The following is an 18,298-nucleotide window of genomic DNA, read 5'->3' on the forward strand; positions in this document are numbered from 1 at the left end:
TAAAAATGTATGTATATTCTTAAAGCAACAGACTACCATTGAATCATAGAGCTAGAAACTGAAACTGGCAAGTTCCCATACACGTTAGTAAAGTACTGGCTACTGGGACTATATCTACACATCATTTTGAACTTTAATCACCAGCAACTTCTTCAACAGCACCTCCCAAACCTGCAACCTCCACCACCTAGAAGGACAAGTGCAGCAGGCGCATGGGAACACCACCACCTCCAAGTCCCCTCCAAGTCACACACCATCCTGACTTGGAAATATATCGCCTCTCCTTGATTGTCACTGGATCAAAATCCTGGCACTCCCTCCCTAACAGCACTGTGGGAGCACCTTCACCACGCGGACTGCAGCGGTTCAAGGCGGCGGCTCACCACCACCTTCTCAAGGGCAATAAATGCTGGCTTTGCCAATGACACCCACATCCCATGAATGAATAACAAAAAAAACAAGATTTTAAAGACATGCAGACAAAATCCTTTTAGGAAAAATTAAAAGCCACTTTATGGAACGATGTGGGAAATATTAAAACATTTTTAAGAGCATCGATCAAAGGAGGCAAAGAAGAAGGTTGGACCCCATTGAGGGCTGTACCATGGAGTCAATGGAGGGGAGTCTGCGCTAACAATTCCCCATATGGTGAGCTGTCGGTTTCAACTGTACCACCATGGGGAGATGCCAAACAGAGTGATAACCAGAAAGACTATCAGTCCAGTCCACCTTTGCGTACTTTCTAATTGTGAATGATAGACCAAGCTGGGTAGAAACTGGGTAAGCTCCAGTCCCCACGTTGGCGATTCAAAGAGGGAAAAGGTTTTTGTTAAAAATCAGGTATGAATGATGGTAATACAATTAGAATTTTATTTTAATAACACATCTTATGCTACAACAAGAGCAATTTGCATTTCTCTTGTGCATACCACACAGAGAGACACCCCAGCAAGCTTTACAGAGCAGAAGGCACCAAGCAGAAAAGAGGAATTAGAAGGGCGTCCAATTGTGGTCACGGAGAGAAGGGCCGTTAGGAGGTTTTTGAAAGCCAGAATGACAAGCCGGAGATGCTTAAGAAGGGATTCCCTTAGAAGGACGTACAGACAGAAAAGAGACCACTGATCGTGGAGCTCATGGAGCAAGGAATGAGAAGAAGGTTAGTGCCAGAGGAGCAGACTATAATTGCAATATGAATAGATAAATCAATGAGTATGGAACTTATCCCACAGGTACAAATTCAGCTTAAATCATACTTATGATGCTTGTTAGTTATTTAATCCTTTTACGTACAATATCTTATTGTGTATCTTCTATCTATATCCTAAATTTATGAATAGTTGGAGATGCTTTGTAATGCCAAACTGAGTTTAACCACAAGGGGGCAAAGTGTACCTTTACAATATTTACAATGTAATTGGAAGGTTTTCTCTTCCCTCCTCCCCCCAGCCCCCAGAATGAGCACTAGCGACTGATTTGTATGAAGGAACTAGTTTCACACTTGAAAACGCAGCTCATGACATTCCTAAATTAAATTCTAATTAAGTTTTTAGTGTTTGTTGCCTGTTTCTGTTTTCTCCTCTTACCCCTGCTGTCTCATGTAGGCAATGACTCACGCTGACATACAGTTTTACGCATGGTGACAGCCCTCTCGTACACTCAATACCACGTGGACCTTCTTTGTGTGCGAGTTGGATAGTGAACGTCAGCAGACAGTTTCTGTAGGGATCATTACAACTGATCCTGAGTCGCCCAAAGTCCACACCCGTGCATTTAAAGCAGATATCACCGTGTCTGGAAAGTGATCAGCAGTAGAAATTCTGGCTGATTTATTTTCCACTCTCCTGATTCTGGAAAGCCTGAGCGCCATCTTAGTGCCTAATTGCCACCTCAACTGATACTATCTGACGTAGTTCAGGCCAATGACTGAACTTCGACTTTCCTGAGATGCACGGGTCAGTGCCACAGCATACGGTTGTTTGAACAAATTAGTTTCACACTTAAAAACCCAGCTTTCAAAAGTTGTACTTACCTACTAAATTTTGGAAGTGGAATCAAGCAATCAATTGTTTGAGGAGTCGTATTGTAAACAGAGGGATGACATTCAAGAAGTTATGATGTGACTGATCATTATTTATATTGCAACTACTAAACTAATTTTGTTAATTTTAGTTTTAATAACTTTCAAGTCAACCCGGTGATATGGCAGTGCAGATTGTTCCTGGCTGTTCCAGAAATGTTCTCTGATGGAAACTCCCGAATGAAGTAATAACAGCTTCTTCCCAAGCTCACCCACCACACCTCCCCCCACCCATTCCTCACCACCACCAACAACTTTCTCTCCTCTTTTCTTCTTTCCTTCAATAACCTTTAAAATACAATTCAAAAAACGACTCCGAAAGATTTGGTGTGCAGCAGCTGTAGCAATCAGGATTGGAAACTCGGATGGACTTATCCTCTCCCTAGACCAGAGCACTTGGCCAGTTGTAGCACCCCAGCTTCTGCATTCGTTGCTCGAGCCGAGGTCAGCTAATTCAGAACATGTTCTATCCCCAAAACGGTACCAATTTGATCTCTGCATTTTCCTTCCGATTCAGTTCCTGCCCTTGCTGCTCTGGAGTATCTCTGGGAGTCCCAGAATCTGGCTGTAGAGGGCCATGCAACACTAATAATATAAGAAGCCAATGTTCTGGAATGTTTTACTGTGTTTTGACAGAGTATAATTTGTGTACCTCAGGGACTCTCCCACGGTGCATATAGATAATGTAATTCTGAGCCTTTTTTTGCCTAGACTTCTGAGATTGGAAATGCTTGCTGAATGCAAGATACAATTTAAAAGAGTAAGTAATGCTTCCCCTTTTGCAAAGAAGAACCTCGCGCATAAAATCTAGCCTGTGGTAAACCCCACTATTCAATGTATATTTTGTGAACATGAAGTTAGTCCATTGATTCTTTAAATTTTGTGGGTAACTGAATGTCTCTTCGCACTGACCACATGTTGTGCTCTAAAAAGGAATGCATTCCTCAGAGAATTAGTAATTGCAAATGGCACCTTTCACTTACATTGTTACAAGTAAGATTGAAAGGTGATAAAATTGATGATATCCATTATGGAATGGGATAGGAGTAGCTACAGCATCCATTTAGAATTGTGCACTTTACCCTAACCCAAAAAATGTTGGCAGGAGTATAGTTTGTGCATGAATTGTAAGATATATTAAGACGACGATGAAGGAACAGTGATATATGTTCAAGTCAGGATGGCGTGTGGCTTAGAGAGGAACTTGGAGGTGATGGTGTTCCCAGACACCTATTGCCTTATAAGAGGTGGAAGTGACTGGTTTGGGAGGTGCTGCTGAAGAAGCCTTAACAAGTTGTTACAGTGCACCTTGCAGATAGTATGCATTGCAACCATGGTAGGCGGTAGTGGAGGGGGTGAATGTTTTGGCTAGTGGATGAGTTGCCGATCATGTGGGCAGCTTTGTCCTGGATATTATCATGGTTTTGAGTGTTGTTGCAGCTGCACCCATCCTGGCAAGTGGAAGGTATTCCATCACACGCCTGACTTGTGCCTTGTAGGTGATGAAGAGGCGTTGGAGAGTCAGGAGGTGAAGAATAACCACAGATTCTTGCCACAGAATAACCAACCTCCGTCCTGATGTAGTAGCCACAGCATTTACATGGCTGGTCCGGTCGAGTTCCTGGTCAATGGTGACCCCGAGGATGTTGGTAGTGGGCAACTCGACAATGGTAATGCCATTGAATGTCAAGGGGAGGTGGTTAGACTTTCTTTTGTTGAAGACAGTCATTACCTGGCACTTGTACGGTGCGAATGCTACTTGCCACTTATCAGCCCAGCCTGGATGTTGTCCAGGTCTTGTTGCATATGGGTATGGACTGCTTCATTATCTGAGGAACTGCGAATGGAGCTGAACATTGTGCAATCAACAGCGAACAGCCCCAATCCTGGCCTTATGATGGAGGGAAGGTGATTGATGAAACAGCTGAAGATTGTTGTGTTAGTGAATGGATGTTCAAAGGCATTTATTGGCTTTCATAGGAATTAAGCATACAGTGATAACTATTATTAATATTACAGGAAACTTTGGTTTATCTGGAGGTTGTATGTCCGGAAACCTTGATCTACCGGCAGAAATCAGGAGCCGTTTTGTTAGGTTTTTTTTCTTCTCGTGGCTTTGTTTTCAACAGTCGGGCTCTGGAAAGTCTCTCTGAAGCTGTTGCTAAGCTACAGAGACGCTTCCAAGGTATGGGCCGACTGTTTACAAGCTGTTGCTAAGCAACAGTGTTTGTTGTCAGATACGGAGATGAAAACCTCCGTATGCTTCACCATTAACTTTGTATGTCCGGCAGTTTTGATAGATCGGCAACAGTTCGGTCCTGTTGGTGCCGGATATAACAAAGTTTCCTGTAATTACACATATATTGAAGGTCACATTTACGATAATACGATTTACCGGAGAATTCACACGTTACAGTTCTCATGCTCGAATTCTGAGGAAGCTGATCTAACACCCCTTTTTATATATTAAAAAATATATATAACTATAAAATAAATCATTATTCACCCATCTCTTACAGTTGGGCCTAGGACGCTGCCCTGAGGAATCCCGCAGTGATGTCCTAGGACTGAAGTGATTGGTCTCCAACTGTGGTCAGCAGTAATTTTTTTTAATTTTCCATATTCACACATTGAAACCAGCAAAATATATTTGTATCAAAAGGCGAGAAACCTCTTTCCATTTGCAGCAAGATTTCAATTATGAATAGATAACAATCAATGTTACACAAAATCATTAAGGAATAGATAGGTCAATCTGAAGAAAGTGATCACATCTTCAGTCCTTCAATCAGCCGGCTATTTTTAGTTCCCTCGTATAATACAGCCTTACTCTATGACTATTATTCAATCACAATTTTTGAGACTATTTGAACCACCACTTTATTTCTCTGGTGCTTTGTAGCTTTGGAAAATCACTGCCTGATTCAAAAAGCAAGAGAGAACTCTCCACTGCCGCAGATTCCCTGTCACGTGTCAGCACATCGTGAGGGTATCTTTAGTCAGGCCTGACCATTCACCATCATTCAACATACAACATTCAGAGTACTATATTTGGATGAATTGCCAATATTTGCTCAACTGCTAAAATAGATACATCTCAGGCCTTGTAGTTCATGATTTCAGGAGTTTACTTTTTGTTGCAATTTAATTACTTCAAGACATTTCAAGCCACTATCTTGAGTTTTTCTCAACTTTTGCAGAACTGCTACACAGAAATTCCTACAATCATATATAATCAATCTGTAATTCTATTTCTATTACTTGCTAATACAGTATTAGAAACAAATGATTTATTAATTAAATAAATTTGTTACTTTAATATGGTTTGTCTTGTGCTCAGTGACATCTCAAATCCTAAGCCATCTGTTTGATTTGTATTGTCACTAACGTCTGCTTCCGTTCCTCTGGCTAATAGCCTTGCGAGCTGCCGATGTAAAAAAAAAGAAAAGCTCAGTGCACAGTATATAAAGCTTATGGCCCAGAAATTCGGGTCTCCATGGGTGAGTACGCACGGGGTACTCACCCGTAGGCCGAATGGAAGTGCCGGTTTTCTGCATGCACTGCGTATGCACGGGAAACCGGCACTTCCGATCCTCTGAACGAAGGGGTTCAGAGGTCGAACACGTGCGCAGGAGAGGCTGCGCGTGCGCATCGAACTTAGGTTTTTTTTTGCAGGTTTTCCCGGGATCGTAAGCCTGCAGGATTTAGAAATGTAAAAAGCAGGCATAGGCCTGCTTTTTACAAGGTAAGTGGTCAATTAATTAAAATTAAAACATTTTTTCCACAGGTTTATTATTTTTAAATACTTTAAAGCAAGGTAAGTTTATTTTTAGCCCCATTAGAATATAAAATTATTTTTTTCAAAAATTTAAATTATTGTTTAAAATAGTTATTTAATGTAATTTATAGTTTATTTAAAAAGTGTGATTTAAAAAAATAATAATTATTTGAAGGTTTACTGCTATTTTGGGGCCGTAGTATTTATAAGTCTTGACAGGTCTTCCTGTCAATCTTATGAATGGGCCTTTCCCTCCTCCGATTGGCTGCCCATGGATCCCAGGGGACGCATCACACTAACTGCGCCCCTGGGACACGCAAGCACTGCGTGCCGGCAGCTGGACCAGGCCCCGGAGTGGAATTCCACGCGGGCCCACAGCTCAATTGCCGGCACGCAAGGTAAGTGCAGGCCGGGGGCTTACACCCGCGGGAAGCCCCCGACCCGAATTTCTGGGCCTATGTTTCCTGTCTTTTTTTTCTTTCTCCCGCAATTTTCTCCCTTCTCGTCCTCTCCTGAAGGCATTGACTCCCTGCTAGTTCCATAGGAAACATGTAACTATCTGGTACTTTGGTGGACATTAATCATGGGTAAATCTTGACATTCGATTATCTGTGGCATCACAGCCAAGCCTGACCCAACGTCCGCTTTCAGTAGGAGTCACTGGATTGTGATTAGGGGAAGGAGTCCGGGCTGATTTTACTTTTCCTCCGGGGTGTGCTGAGGCCAATTCTGCCACCCTTACATATCCCTGACTGGGATCAGTTATCTCAGCACAGACTAGGAATTGAACCCAAGTCCCTACTTAGTCAGTATACACCAAAGAGTGTTGGTGCCAAAACACATCCGTGTTTGACACCACAGCAGATTTCAAAGCTATGGTAATCATATGGTTACCATAGATTACCATTGTACTGGATTGTAGCCGTCGTACCATCATGCAAGGATCAAACCAGACTGAGGAGGACTGGAAGACAATCAGTCAATGGGAAAGAAATTCGGGTAGAGTGCAAAGACGTGCTTCTGATTTGCTATTGGCCATTTTGTGCTACCGCCCGAGCCAAGTAACAGAGTCTCACCATCAGTGTGCCGTTTAAGAAAATTAAACAATTACAAAGTATTAGTTAATTCAAAGGCTGTTGCTGCTGTTGTTTAACAGATACAATGGTGAAGGTGAATTTTAAAACTGTTGGAAAACTTGAGAGATAAACTGAAAACTGCCAATTTTTTCCTTTTTTTTGCATTGTTCCTGTTTTCTGAGCAAAGAATAGAATGCATCTGTAGTGAATTTGTTGTTGAAAAATCTGCTATTGCTCTTAAAGGCCTTTAAGTCTTTGTTTTTTTTCCAAAGGAAGATGTGGCAGTTCTCCACTGCGGAAAATTAATGTGACTCAGCCCTGCTGAGCTGGATTCAAAAATGAGGTAGCTTAAATTCTTTGACATCGTAAGGATTTTGCTCCAATTACTACAATAGCTGGTTCAGAGCTAATGACGGCAGGGGAGCTGCTCAAGTGTGGCAGGATGTGCCAGAAACTAAGCACCCACCCATATCGGCGCTTTTAAACACTATTGCATTCACTGACACTTTACTCAATTAAGTAGTGCTCCACCCACGGACACGTTAATCATAAATTTGGGCCCGATTTTAACTGCCTTTCCGACGGGTCAGAATATCAAACTGCTCTTTTGAGCAGTCGAGCAGGTCACCTGGTGCCGACTCCGACCTGCGATCTTCCGCCGGCCAGCTGGCCAGCGCATCTGGCTGGGCTTGGGCGAGACGCCAATGAAAGTTATGGGCCCGGATATTCCGATCCCTACAGGTGCATACGCGCTGTGTACCCACCCATAGGGACATCGGAAATGCCGGTTTCAGTGATGCACAGCGCATGCGCTGAAAACCGGCATTTCCGATCTGTCAAGAAAGCTCTTGACAGATCAGGCGCCTGCCCAGGAGAAGGGCCTCTGCGGGCGGATAGTTCCGCTTTCTGGAGACCCTCCGCCCACAGAAAACCCTTCAAATTCTTACGCCTGGTAAAAGCAGGCGCAAGGCCTGATTTTACCTGAATAAGAGTTGAAAAAAGTTTTTAAATTTTTTTTTCAGTCATTTATCATTTTAAAATACTTTAAAAATAGTAAGTTTATTTTTAGCCCCGTAAAAAACTTCTATTATTTTTTCAAAAAATTAAATTTTTGTTTAAAATTTAATGTGATTTCAACTAATTTTAAAAAGGTGATGGTTTTTAAAAATGTATTTAAAGTTTTACTATGTTTTTTCATTGATCTCCATTCATATATTTGACAGGTCTATATGTCAAGTGCATGAAGGGAGATTTCCTTCTTTGATTGGCTCCCCGTGGCTCACATGATCCCAGGGACACTTGCGAACCACATACGCCCCTGAGATACGTAGGCCCTGCACACATGGAGTTGGACAGGCCCAGCATCGGAACTATACCCACCTCAGGAGCCCTCAGGTAAGGGCGTAGATTTTTTCCAGATCAGCGGCTTCCGCACACGGGAAGCCTCCGATCGGAAAATACGGCCCATCATAATGATCTTAACGGCCGGGCCTCGACAGCCTCAGACTCCCCCAGGTAGGCCACCCGCTTTGGGCTCGCTTGCAGCGAACCCACGCACCCCCCCCCCCCCCTTTATAATCGGACCAAACAAGCAATAAATTTGCTGAAAGCAACCATGCACTGCTCAGCTGTATATTTCATTCTTGCTCATAGAGACCCCAAATTCTCTCCGTTTGAATTTTTAAAAATAGTTACAATCGCATGAAAGGTCGGAGATACCCTAGAAATTAATTTAAATATAATTTTCAATGCAAACTTATGAAAGCAGGCAATTCTCACAATTTTTAAAACCTCATCTGTCATTTTGTCTTTGTTTCTGATTTCAAAGCCCAGGGATTGATTACACATATAAGAGCACATGTTTTGCTTCCAATGCCGTGGACCTAAAAATCCATTCATCCCAATCCAGAATTGTGTTGATGAATCTAACTGTGCAAATTCATCGGTGTGTTTAACTTCATTATAGTTTTCTCGGCTCTAGGAATGGACTAATAGGGCAGATTTTCATCTTTGCCCTCTGGTCAGTAATCTGGCGGAGCTGATCACCCAGCCATTGAAATAAATTAGAATGAAAATCGGGCGAGTTCTTTAAGGGGAGGGCGATCTGCACGGCCAGATTACGGTCCAGTGGGTGAAAACGAAAATGTCTTTAGCCGTTATTTACCTAGTAAAATAAGTAAACAGCATTTGAGTAGCATGAAGTGAATATTGTTGCAGGGAAGTCCTGGTTAAACAAACACATCAAGAAAATGTAATGTAAATAGCATTTCTATTCACCGCTACTGAAATTTTTAAAAATAGAGAAGTTAACAGCCTGGTTTTTAAAAACCAAAAACATCCCTCACATTATTTATTTCTGCTTTTTAGAACAATTTTGTTGAAACAGTGAGTGCTGAAGGTGTCATGAGGAACTGGTTTGATGCATTACTTAAGCTGACAGTGTGAGGAAGCTGAATTAGCATTGATAAAAACACAACCACAAACCCACTGTGCTTCACTTCAACTGTTTGTGTTAATTCAGTTCTGTCAAACTGTCAGGCTTATTCACTCCTTCTACTGTAAGTACCGCATATAGGAGATAAAAGTACTCCATGAGCTGTGTTAAAATAGCAAAGGATCAAATTGAAAAAAGATCTAGGAGTCCTAATAGATTTGACATTCAATATATCCAATCACGACAGAGCAGCAATCAACAAATCATATAGTCTGCTGAACTGCAGAACTACAATAGTAGAATACAAGTCAGAGCAAGTTATGCTCAAGCAGTTACAACTTGCCCTGAGCACTGTGCTTATTTCTGGCGACTGAGACATAAGGAAGATGTTCAACCCCAGGAGGCAGTTCAGAGAAGAGTCATGAGACTGACTCCTAGGGCAGGATTTTCATTGGGCCATGGAGGCGGGATTGGAGGCGTGTGGGGGGTTAAAATCTCGAAATCGGGCGGCACGAACCCATTCCGCGCCCAACCCGCCTCCATGCCAGTTTCAAAGGAGGTGGTTACCCGACCTGTGCTGGGAGCCGCCTCCCCGAGGCGGGAAGGGGATTAGTGCCAATTAACTGCCTGTTAACAGGTAGTTAACAGGCAGTTTTTAGCCTAATCCCTATTTTTATCCCTGAAGTGTGGGATTCCCGATGGCTCCAAACCACGCCAAGTTAGCGAGGCGGACCGTCGGGCTGAAGGGCTTGGAGGGTTCAAGATGTCCGGTGTTCAGGTGAGTGATGTGTGCATGAGTGCAGAGGTAAGTGTGTTTGGTGTGTGTAAAGTGTTTAAAGAAGTTTTACTTACCTTTACTTACCTTTACAGCCTTCCTTCCTTCAGGTTTCGGGAGTCACTCATCTCACCGGCACAGAAAGCAGAATGGCTGCGAGCTGTCAAAAGTTGTAGCATTCAGCTTTCTGTTCTGGAGAGATCTCTAAATCAGCCTGAGAGGAAGGAATTAACTTGGAGTGCAGCTGTCAAACGCTGATATTTCATCTGTCAAAAGCTCTTGACAGATGAAATGTCAATCTGTGACGTCTCCTGTTGCCAGGTGGCCCTTAATTGGCCTGCTGAGCCCACTGGGCGGGCTCAACAAGGTCAATCAAGTGAAAATCGTGTGGGTTGGCCACAACTCGATGGAGGCGGGACCACAACCCTGAAAGTTGCAGTCCCGCCTCCTACACGCCTCCAGTATTAAAATCCAGCCCCTAGTGTCAGATGTTTGAGTTATAAGGAAAGACTAGAGAGACTGAAGTAAATTGAGAGGTGACCTTATTGTATATTTATGACATACTGTCTACAAAACCTTTCTTCCTGTTGTCACACTTTGTCAACTGATCCTATTATACAATTCTTATGTCCACAGTTATAATGGGAACAGCCTATGTAAACTTGTCACACTGTAATTACACCCTCTTGCCAGTGATAGCGTTGTAGCCCCAGTTTTGCACCTATTAGTTCTTCAGCCTGTATGGCAAAGAAACTCTTATGCTCCAACCAACTATACATTTCTGATTCCCAAACTGCTGTAAGACATTAAAATTGAATTACTTCTGTGCACCCTACTCCAGTTATCTTCCATCCTCCAACCCCATTTCACTTTGAGACTAAGCTTGGTCTTTGTAGCATTTGAAAAGTAGATCTGCAGCACTACTGAAAGCTAAACCATGACAGAGAGGACACAGATTTATGAAGTTCTTCACATAAAGAGTGACCGACACATGGAATGGAGCAAAAATCCCTGAAATTACTTTAAGAAACATTTGGATGTCATAATGGAGTGGTTTTGGAGCCTTTCTGGATGACCAAGTTGGACCAAATGGCATTCTTCATCTGTTTCTATTTTGTGATGTAGCAGGGAAGGTTGATGACCATTTTCCATTGTATTGTAATTGATTAGTAATGGAAGGAAGCCTAGCAAAGAAGTGAATACTGCATAAATGAAATTACTAACTGCCAGTAGTGGATGTCAAAATACTATCAATACACAAGGAGAAATTATATTATCTGAGATTGATTGCCTATCACCATGGCAAGGAGGATGTGGGTCAAGATTTGTGTCTCATATAATGACCAATAGAACTGTTACTTTTTCAGTGAAAGCATCTTAGAATGGAGTAATGCACAGGAGAGAAGCAAAATGTACTCACTCCATTTTGTGACTGGGGGCGCGTTGGAGGTGGAACTGCTGCTTGTCGGGTCGATGTCCCGCCTCCATCGATTTGTGGCCAACCCATGCTATTTTCCCTTGATTGACCTTGCTAAGCCCGCCCAGTGGGCTCAGCAGGCCAATCAAGAGAAAGCCAGTTGCAGAACCCGCCTCCTGGGAAGACATCATCATTTTTGACAGATGAATTGTCATCGTTTGACAGCTCTGTGAAGCTGTCAAAGAGTGACAATCTCTGCAGTTTGATGAGGTCTTGCATACAAGACCTCATCAAACTTCTTTCTTTTACAGAAATTAGATGTTTGTTGTATCTGAGAATGCAACGGCCATCTCTCATCTGCAACACGGAGGTGCGAGACTCTCCGCATACAAACCGACTGAAGCCTGCAGGAAGAAACAAAGGTAAGTACACTTTTAAAAACACTTAGCACTTACCACAGATACTCACCTCTACACTCTTGCATCCATCACTTACCTTCACACCACACTTTTGCACCCGACCCCCACAGACCCAGTACTCGCCTCGCTGAGCTGGCGGGTTTTGGAGCCTTTGGGAAGCACGCAGTTGTGAGGGCAAAAAGGGGATAATCCTATTTTCTGCCTGTTAACTACCTGTTAACAGGCAGTTAATAGGCTTTAATCCCTTCCCGCCTCCAAGGAGACGGGACCCGACGTGGGACGGCTACTCGCCTCCTGGAAAGATGGCATGGAGGCGGGTTTGCCACCCGCCCCCAAATTCTGCTATTTTCCTGGCAGTCCCACCTCCCCACCCGCCTACCCAGGGCTGACAAAATCACCCCCCATGCTTTCATTTTCATTGGTTCTTTTAAAGGCCAATGGTGTAAACTGCATGCTATATATGCAATGAGATATATCAGTACTAAGGGAGTATTACTTACATAGTAGTAGTAGTCTTTAGGCAAAAATGACAAAATCTGGTTCATACAGTTTTACAGGCAATTAAGCATTTTTGCTGTATTACTTCCAGTTTATGTACTCATTGTTCAAATATGGAACTTTCTGCTTCTGTGGTTTGCTGGAACATTGGGGCAGATGATGTGTGTTGAGACTCAAATGACACACAGGTCTGTCACTAAAGAGCTAAATGTTCCACTAGTCATGAACAACAGTAAGTATTTAACTCGGATTTTCCAGTGTTGATTTCCAGTATGTGTGGAGTTGATATTATAATGTGCGATAATTTTGTGCATAGAAACATAGAAGATAGGAGCAGGAGTAGGCCATTCGGCCCCTCGAGCCTGCTCCGCCATTCAATGAGATCATGGCTGATCATCCAAATTCAGTACCCTGTTCCTGCCTTCTCTCCATATCCCTTGATCCCTTTAGCCTTAAGAAATATATTCAACTCCTTCTTGAATATATTTAATGAATTGGCCTCAACTGCCTTCTTTGGCAGAGAATTCCACAGGTTCACCACTCTCTGGGTGAAGAAATTCCTCCTCATCACTGTCCTAAATGGCTTACCCCTTATCCTTAGACTATGACCCCTGGTTCTGGACTCCCCGACCATCGGGAACATCCTTCCAGCATCTAGTCTGTCTAGTCCTGTTAGAATTTTATAAGTTTCGATGAGATCCCCTCTCATTCTTTTAAACTCCAGCGAGTACAAGTCCAATTGACCCAATCTCTCCTCATACATCATTCCTGTCATCCCAGGTATCAGCCTGGTGAATCTTCGCTGAACTCCTTCCATGGCAAGAACATCCTTCCTCAGATAAGGCGACCAAAACTGCACACAATACTCAAGATGTGGCCTCACCAAGGCCCTGTACAACTGCAGCAAGACATCCTTGTTCCTGTACTCAAACCCTCTCGCTACGAAGACCAACATGCCTTCTTAACCACCTGCTGCAGCTGCATGCTTACTTTCAGCGACCGGTGCACAAGGACGCCCAGGTCTCGTTGCACTTCCCCTTCTCCCAATCTATTGCCATTTAGATAATAATCTGCCTTCCTGTTTTTGACACCAAAGTGGATAACCTCGCATTTATCCATGTTATATTGCATCTGCCATGCTTCTGCCCAATCACCCAACCTGTCCAAATCATACTGGAGTTTCTCGGCATCCTCCTCACAGCACACACGCCCACCCAGCTTTGTGTCATCTGCAAACTTGGAGATATTACTTCTAGTTCCCTCGTCCAGATCATTAATATATATTGTGAATAGCTGGGGTCCAAGGACCGATCCCTGTGGTACCCCACTAGTCACTGCCTGCCACTCGGAAAAAGAGCCGTTTATTCCAATTCTTTGCTTTCTGTCTGCCAACCAGTTCTCTATCCAAGTCAATACCTTGCCCCCAATCCTATGTGCCTTAATTTTACACGTTAATCTCTTATGCGGGACCTTATCGAAAGCCTTTTCAAAATCCAAATACATCACATCCACTGGTTCTCCCTTATCTATTTTACCAGTTACATCCTCAAAAAATTCCAGTAGATTAGTCAAGCACGATTTACCTTTTGTAAAGCCATGTTGACTTTGTCCGATCCGGTCACTTTTTTCCAAGTGCTCTGCTATTACATCCTTTATAATGGACTCCAGCATTTTCCCCACTACCGATGTCAGGCTTACCGGTCTGTAATTCCCCGTTTTCTCTCTACCACCCTTTTTGAACAGTGGGTTAACATTAGCTACCCTCCAATCCATGGGAACTGTTCCAGAGTCTATCGAATTTTGGAAGATATGTTCCTCAGATGAAATGAAATATAAGACATATAAGCAGTGAGGAGTAATTATGCAGGGCCAAATGTCATAATCTAAGTGAAGGAGCAAACAGGCATAGAGATACTTGGGAAAACCATTTCTTGAAGTGGGTGCAAGCTTCTTTGGAGACGGCAGTGCTACCTCATTTATCCGCTATGTCGCTGAAATCCTGGCTATCGGCACTGGAAGGCATTAAAGGAGGCTTAAAGGAATTTCATTGAATACCAAGGATTCTTCAGCTTTTCAGTGCTGTTTATGCCTTTAATACGGTTAGAGTGTGCTTGGTTCAGAATGTTTCACTCCACTTCCTGGCATTTAAAGATACTCAGGTTATCAAAGGCCAAATGGTTTTAGGATAAGTCATACAGAAGTGAAATTGACTGCTGTAATGGAAACAGAATGCTTTAAAAGCATATGGCACTTGAAAGAATCAATTTTTACAGTTTGCTTCCTCCTGTAAAATAAATAGCAGAACAAGAATCTGGCCCTTCCACATTTAAATCAGATGCATTTTCCATTTCATGTATTTCATCCAGAACTCTGGAAAAACACCCAAGAAGAAGAATTACTGCTCCCACTTTGTGTCAACAATGCAGACTGGAGTTCACTTGACTAACGGAGGGCAAACCATTTTACAACTGACTTTCCTTGGTCAGAGAAGATTTAGGTGCGTTGCAATAAATAATTATCATAAGATAAAGATATGATCTATTTCACTGGCTGCTGTGGGGTTACGTGAGTGTTTTGTTTGAGGATGGCCCCTGCGGGAACAAGTTCTGAAGTTTTCGTGTTTCCAAGGGGTCGATTTTAACTGGCTCCGCGGGCAGGAAACGAGCATTCCCTTTCACTTTTATCCAAGTTCAATGATTGATTCTCACTGTCGTGTGTGAGTCGTTCTGTTTTTTTGGACAGTCTTCAGTTGTTTCTATTGCAGCAAGGATTCTTGATTGCTGTTTGAATTCATTCTGGAACCTGCTGCACTTTAAAAAAAAACTTCTACAGAGATATTACACCAGCAGTTCGCCAATGGATCAAATTGTCTCCTTCTGTGCTGTATGATACTCATTGCCATTTAAGGCCTTTTTAGTGAATGAGCATTATAGGCAGGATTATAGGCAGCTGCCTTTTTTTTGGTGACAAAGACCTACAACTCTCTGGCTACACGTAAATTGCCAGCCAAGTTAGCAAAACTCGGTGAATGAAGATACAAATGAAACATAAGGGGCTACAAACCAGTGCCATAGTCCATTTTTTGTTGGTTGGGTCTTAAAGAAAGACTTGCATTTATATAGCGCCTTTCATGACCTCAGGATGTCCCAAAGCACTTTACAGCCAATTAAGTACTTTTGAATTGTAGTCACTGTTGTGATGTAGGAAAATGAAAAAAGAGCTCATATATTTCACAAATTCATAATTCAATTTTTGCCTTCATGAATATGAAATATCACTTTTGAAGATTGTAAATGAAAGCAATGCTCACAATAGTGCTCTCATTAGGGGTATGAAAAGTTAAGTATCTATATTTAGATCATTTCATGATTTAAGTTCTTCTTTTCAAATGTTAAATATGATCATTCCCATTAGGATTTTGAAAAATGAAGTACTGACACTTAGGGGTCATCTCCAAAGCTTAAGTATAAAGTGGAAAATATTTAAACAAATTACACAGCAATTGCAGTTAATAGAAAGGCAGGTAGCACAGTCATGCTTTGTATGGGTACTTCAATGTACTGTGCTGTGGAATGGGAAAATGCTCATTCATGCCTGTACTGCCCACCCAGCAGCTTTCATATACCATCAGTAAATGTAATTCTTTATCTAGAAGAATCAGTTGCCCATATGCTGAGATCAATTCTGACCATGATACCAGAGGAGGGGCTAGATGGGAAACAAACTGCTGTCCTGGAGGATGGAAGAGGAAACTGAAAGGTGAGTTACATCAGGCCAGATTAAGACTGCTTTTAGTACCCTGGTCAAAAGCAGTATCAGCAGTGACCTGGGAGCAGGTTGCCTGCTTGACCCCACCAGTCAGGGTATAGAAGGGTGGTGGGGGGCAGGGCAGAAAAAATAAAATATATGAAGTGTAAATCGAATGATGGGAACTAGCATATGTGTGAGTATATAAATAGCATCCAGCTGCAGATCATGTGGACATAAGAGTCATAGAATGATAGAATGATGCAGCACAGAAGGAGGCCATTTGGCCCACCGTGCCTGTGCTGTATCTGGCTTCTCCATCACAGTTCCATTGGCTGATAGTTGGTACAGATTCTTGAGAGAAATCTGGACACATTCTTTCATTTGGATTTTTTGGAAATGCCTCAGAAGTATTTTCTTTAATTAGGCATTTTGGCATAAGCCTAAACGCTTTCACTTAGTTTGATTTTCCATTTGTGGAAGTTTACCATGAGGGGATTTAAAATATAATTCATAAAAGTGTAATTATAATTGGAGCAAAGTGCAGTGTGCTCAAAAGCACCAATTGCACAAATAATGCTAATGTGCTGTATACGTCTTCACTATGTACTCGGTGCTTTTTTTTAAAACCAATGTTATTCCCCTTCCATTCTGGTGGCACTGACTCTTGCTGGGACACTGTTTACACTTTGCCCAAGTAGTCATTCTTCATGTGTAAGGCTGGACAGTGAGCCTCAACTAGTTGTTCCACATAACATTAACTTGGCAGTAGGGGTCACTGGAAAGCGATCAGGAGAGGAAATCCTGTCTGACTTTTTCCCCCCTCCTTAGCCAAGAGGTACTGATCCAATTGTAAAGCATTCCCAACTGTTGCTCAGTCTGGGATTGGTTAAATGAGTGCAGATAATGAATCGAACCTGCATTTACCCACTCTGCTATTGGGGAAATTACTCAGTCCCTTTCACAGGATTTTCTACAATTCAACTCATTCAATATTCAAAGCAAATGTCAGTTCATATCACATCAGTTCTGTTAAGTGAATAGAACATTCCAAATCATTTTAAATGCAACTATTAAATTTTTTGGCTTTGTAAATTCCTGATCCATTTCAATTTTTCCATGACCAGCTTACATATCCCAGTACATTCACAGCCCAAGCTGCATGGTCACAATTCCCAATATGTCTTATTACAATATATTACACTGTACATATTATTATCTCTATTATTTACAAAAATGCTTTGATTTCTCCAAAGTAGTGGAAGGTACACTTAAACAATATCAATTATTTATATTTGATAAATTTTTATACTGCTGACAAAACACACTAAAGACTATATAGGTCAAAAATAGCAAAAGTTTCATAGTAAGTATTGTAATATGTGAAAGGTAAATAGAATGCCACATGATGTACTTGCTTAAAAAGCAATTAACTTTAATCTTTAGGACTAAGGAGGACAATTCATATTGTACTACAGCATGGAATTAAAAGGCAACGTTCAATGGAATGTAGAGCCTTCCTGCTTCTGAAGTTACAACCAGATTTTATATTTTTACCTTCAATGCAATAGGGCCCCGACAGCCCTAATGCTGTAAAATAGAACTACATAGACAGAGGGGGTGATTTTCGGCAGCGTGTTCAGGTGCTATAGATCCTCTGAAGTGGCCAAGATGGGGTCTTGAGCTGAAATGTCGGTTTAGCCCACGTTTAGCACAAGGTGCCATCTTGGTAAAGGAGTTGAAGCCTGCGCTAGGAACAGCCACCCGGAGGCTCGTTAAGGGACTGATTGCCACCTAAAATGCCTCCTAGCACTCATTAAGGAGGTTGCATGGCATTTTAGTGGCTGGCGCTTGTCCTAACACCCTGTCCTAACAGCGACCAGCTGTTAGAGAGTAAACAAGGTATTGATGTGGATTTCAAGCGCTACTTAAAGGGATACTCACCACTTAAAGGAATACTCACCATTTCATGTTCATTGCTGCTGGAGCGGCGAAGAGGACCTCAGAAACACATTGGGAGACTTTCTGAGACACTTTGGCCCCGATTTTCAGCTTGTGTGGGAAATGGTCGGATTTC

At 42.3% G+C, this 18,298-nt stretch overlaps 1 long non-coding RNA gene across 1 annotated transcript in view; it reads left to right on the top strand.

Moving 5' to 3' along the window:
• The first annotated feature begins 8,236 nt into the window (after positions 1-8,236).
• LOC147105209 (uncharacterized) overlaps positions 8,237-18,298 on the top strand; it is a 30,007-nt gene continuing 19,945 nt past the window's right edge. Inside the window, exon 1 of the long non-coding RNA XR_015081711.1 lies at positions 8,237-8,326. This is a non-coding gene — a long non-coding RNA (uncharacterized LOC147105209). The remainder of the gene's footprint in view (positions 8,327-18,298) is intronic.

Source organism: Somniosus microcephalus, chromosome 18 (genome assembly GCF_052327205.1).
Source record: "Somniosus microcephalus isolate GS21.2 chromosome 18, FLI_Smic_1.0, whole genome shotgun sequence".
Classification (NCBI taxonomy): domain Eukaryota; kingdom Metazoa; phylum Chordata; class Chondrichthyes; order Squaliformes; family Somniosidae; genus Somniosus; species Somniosus microcephalus.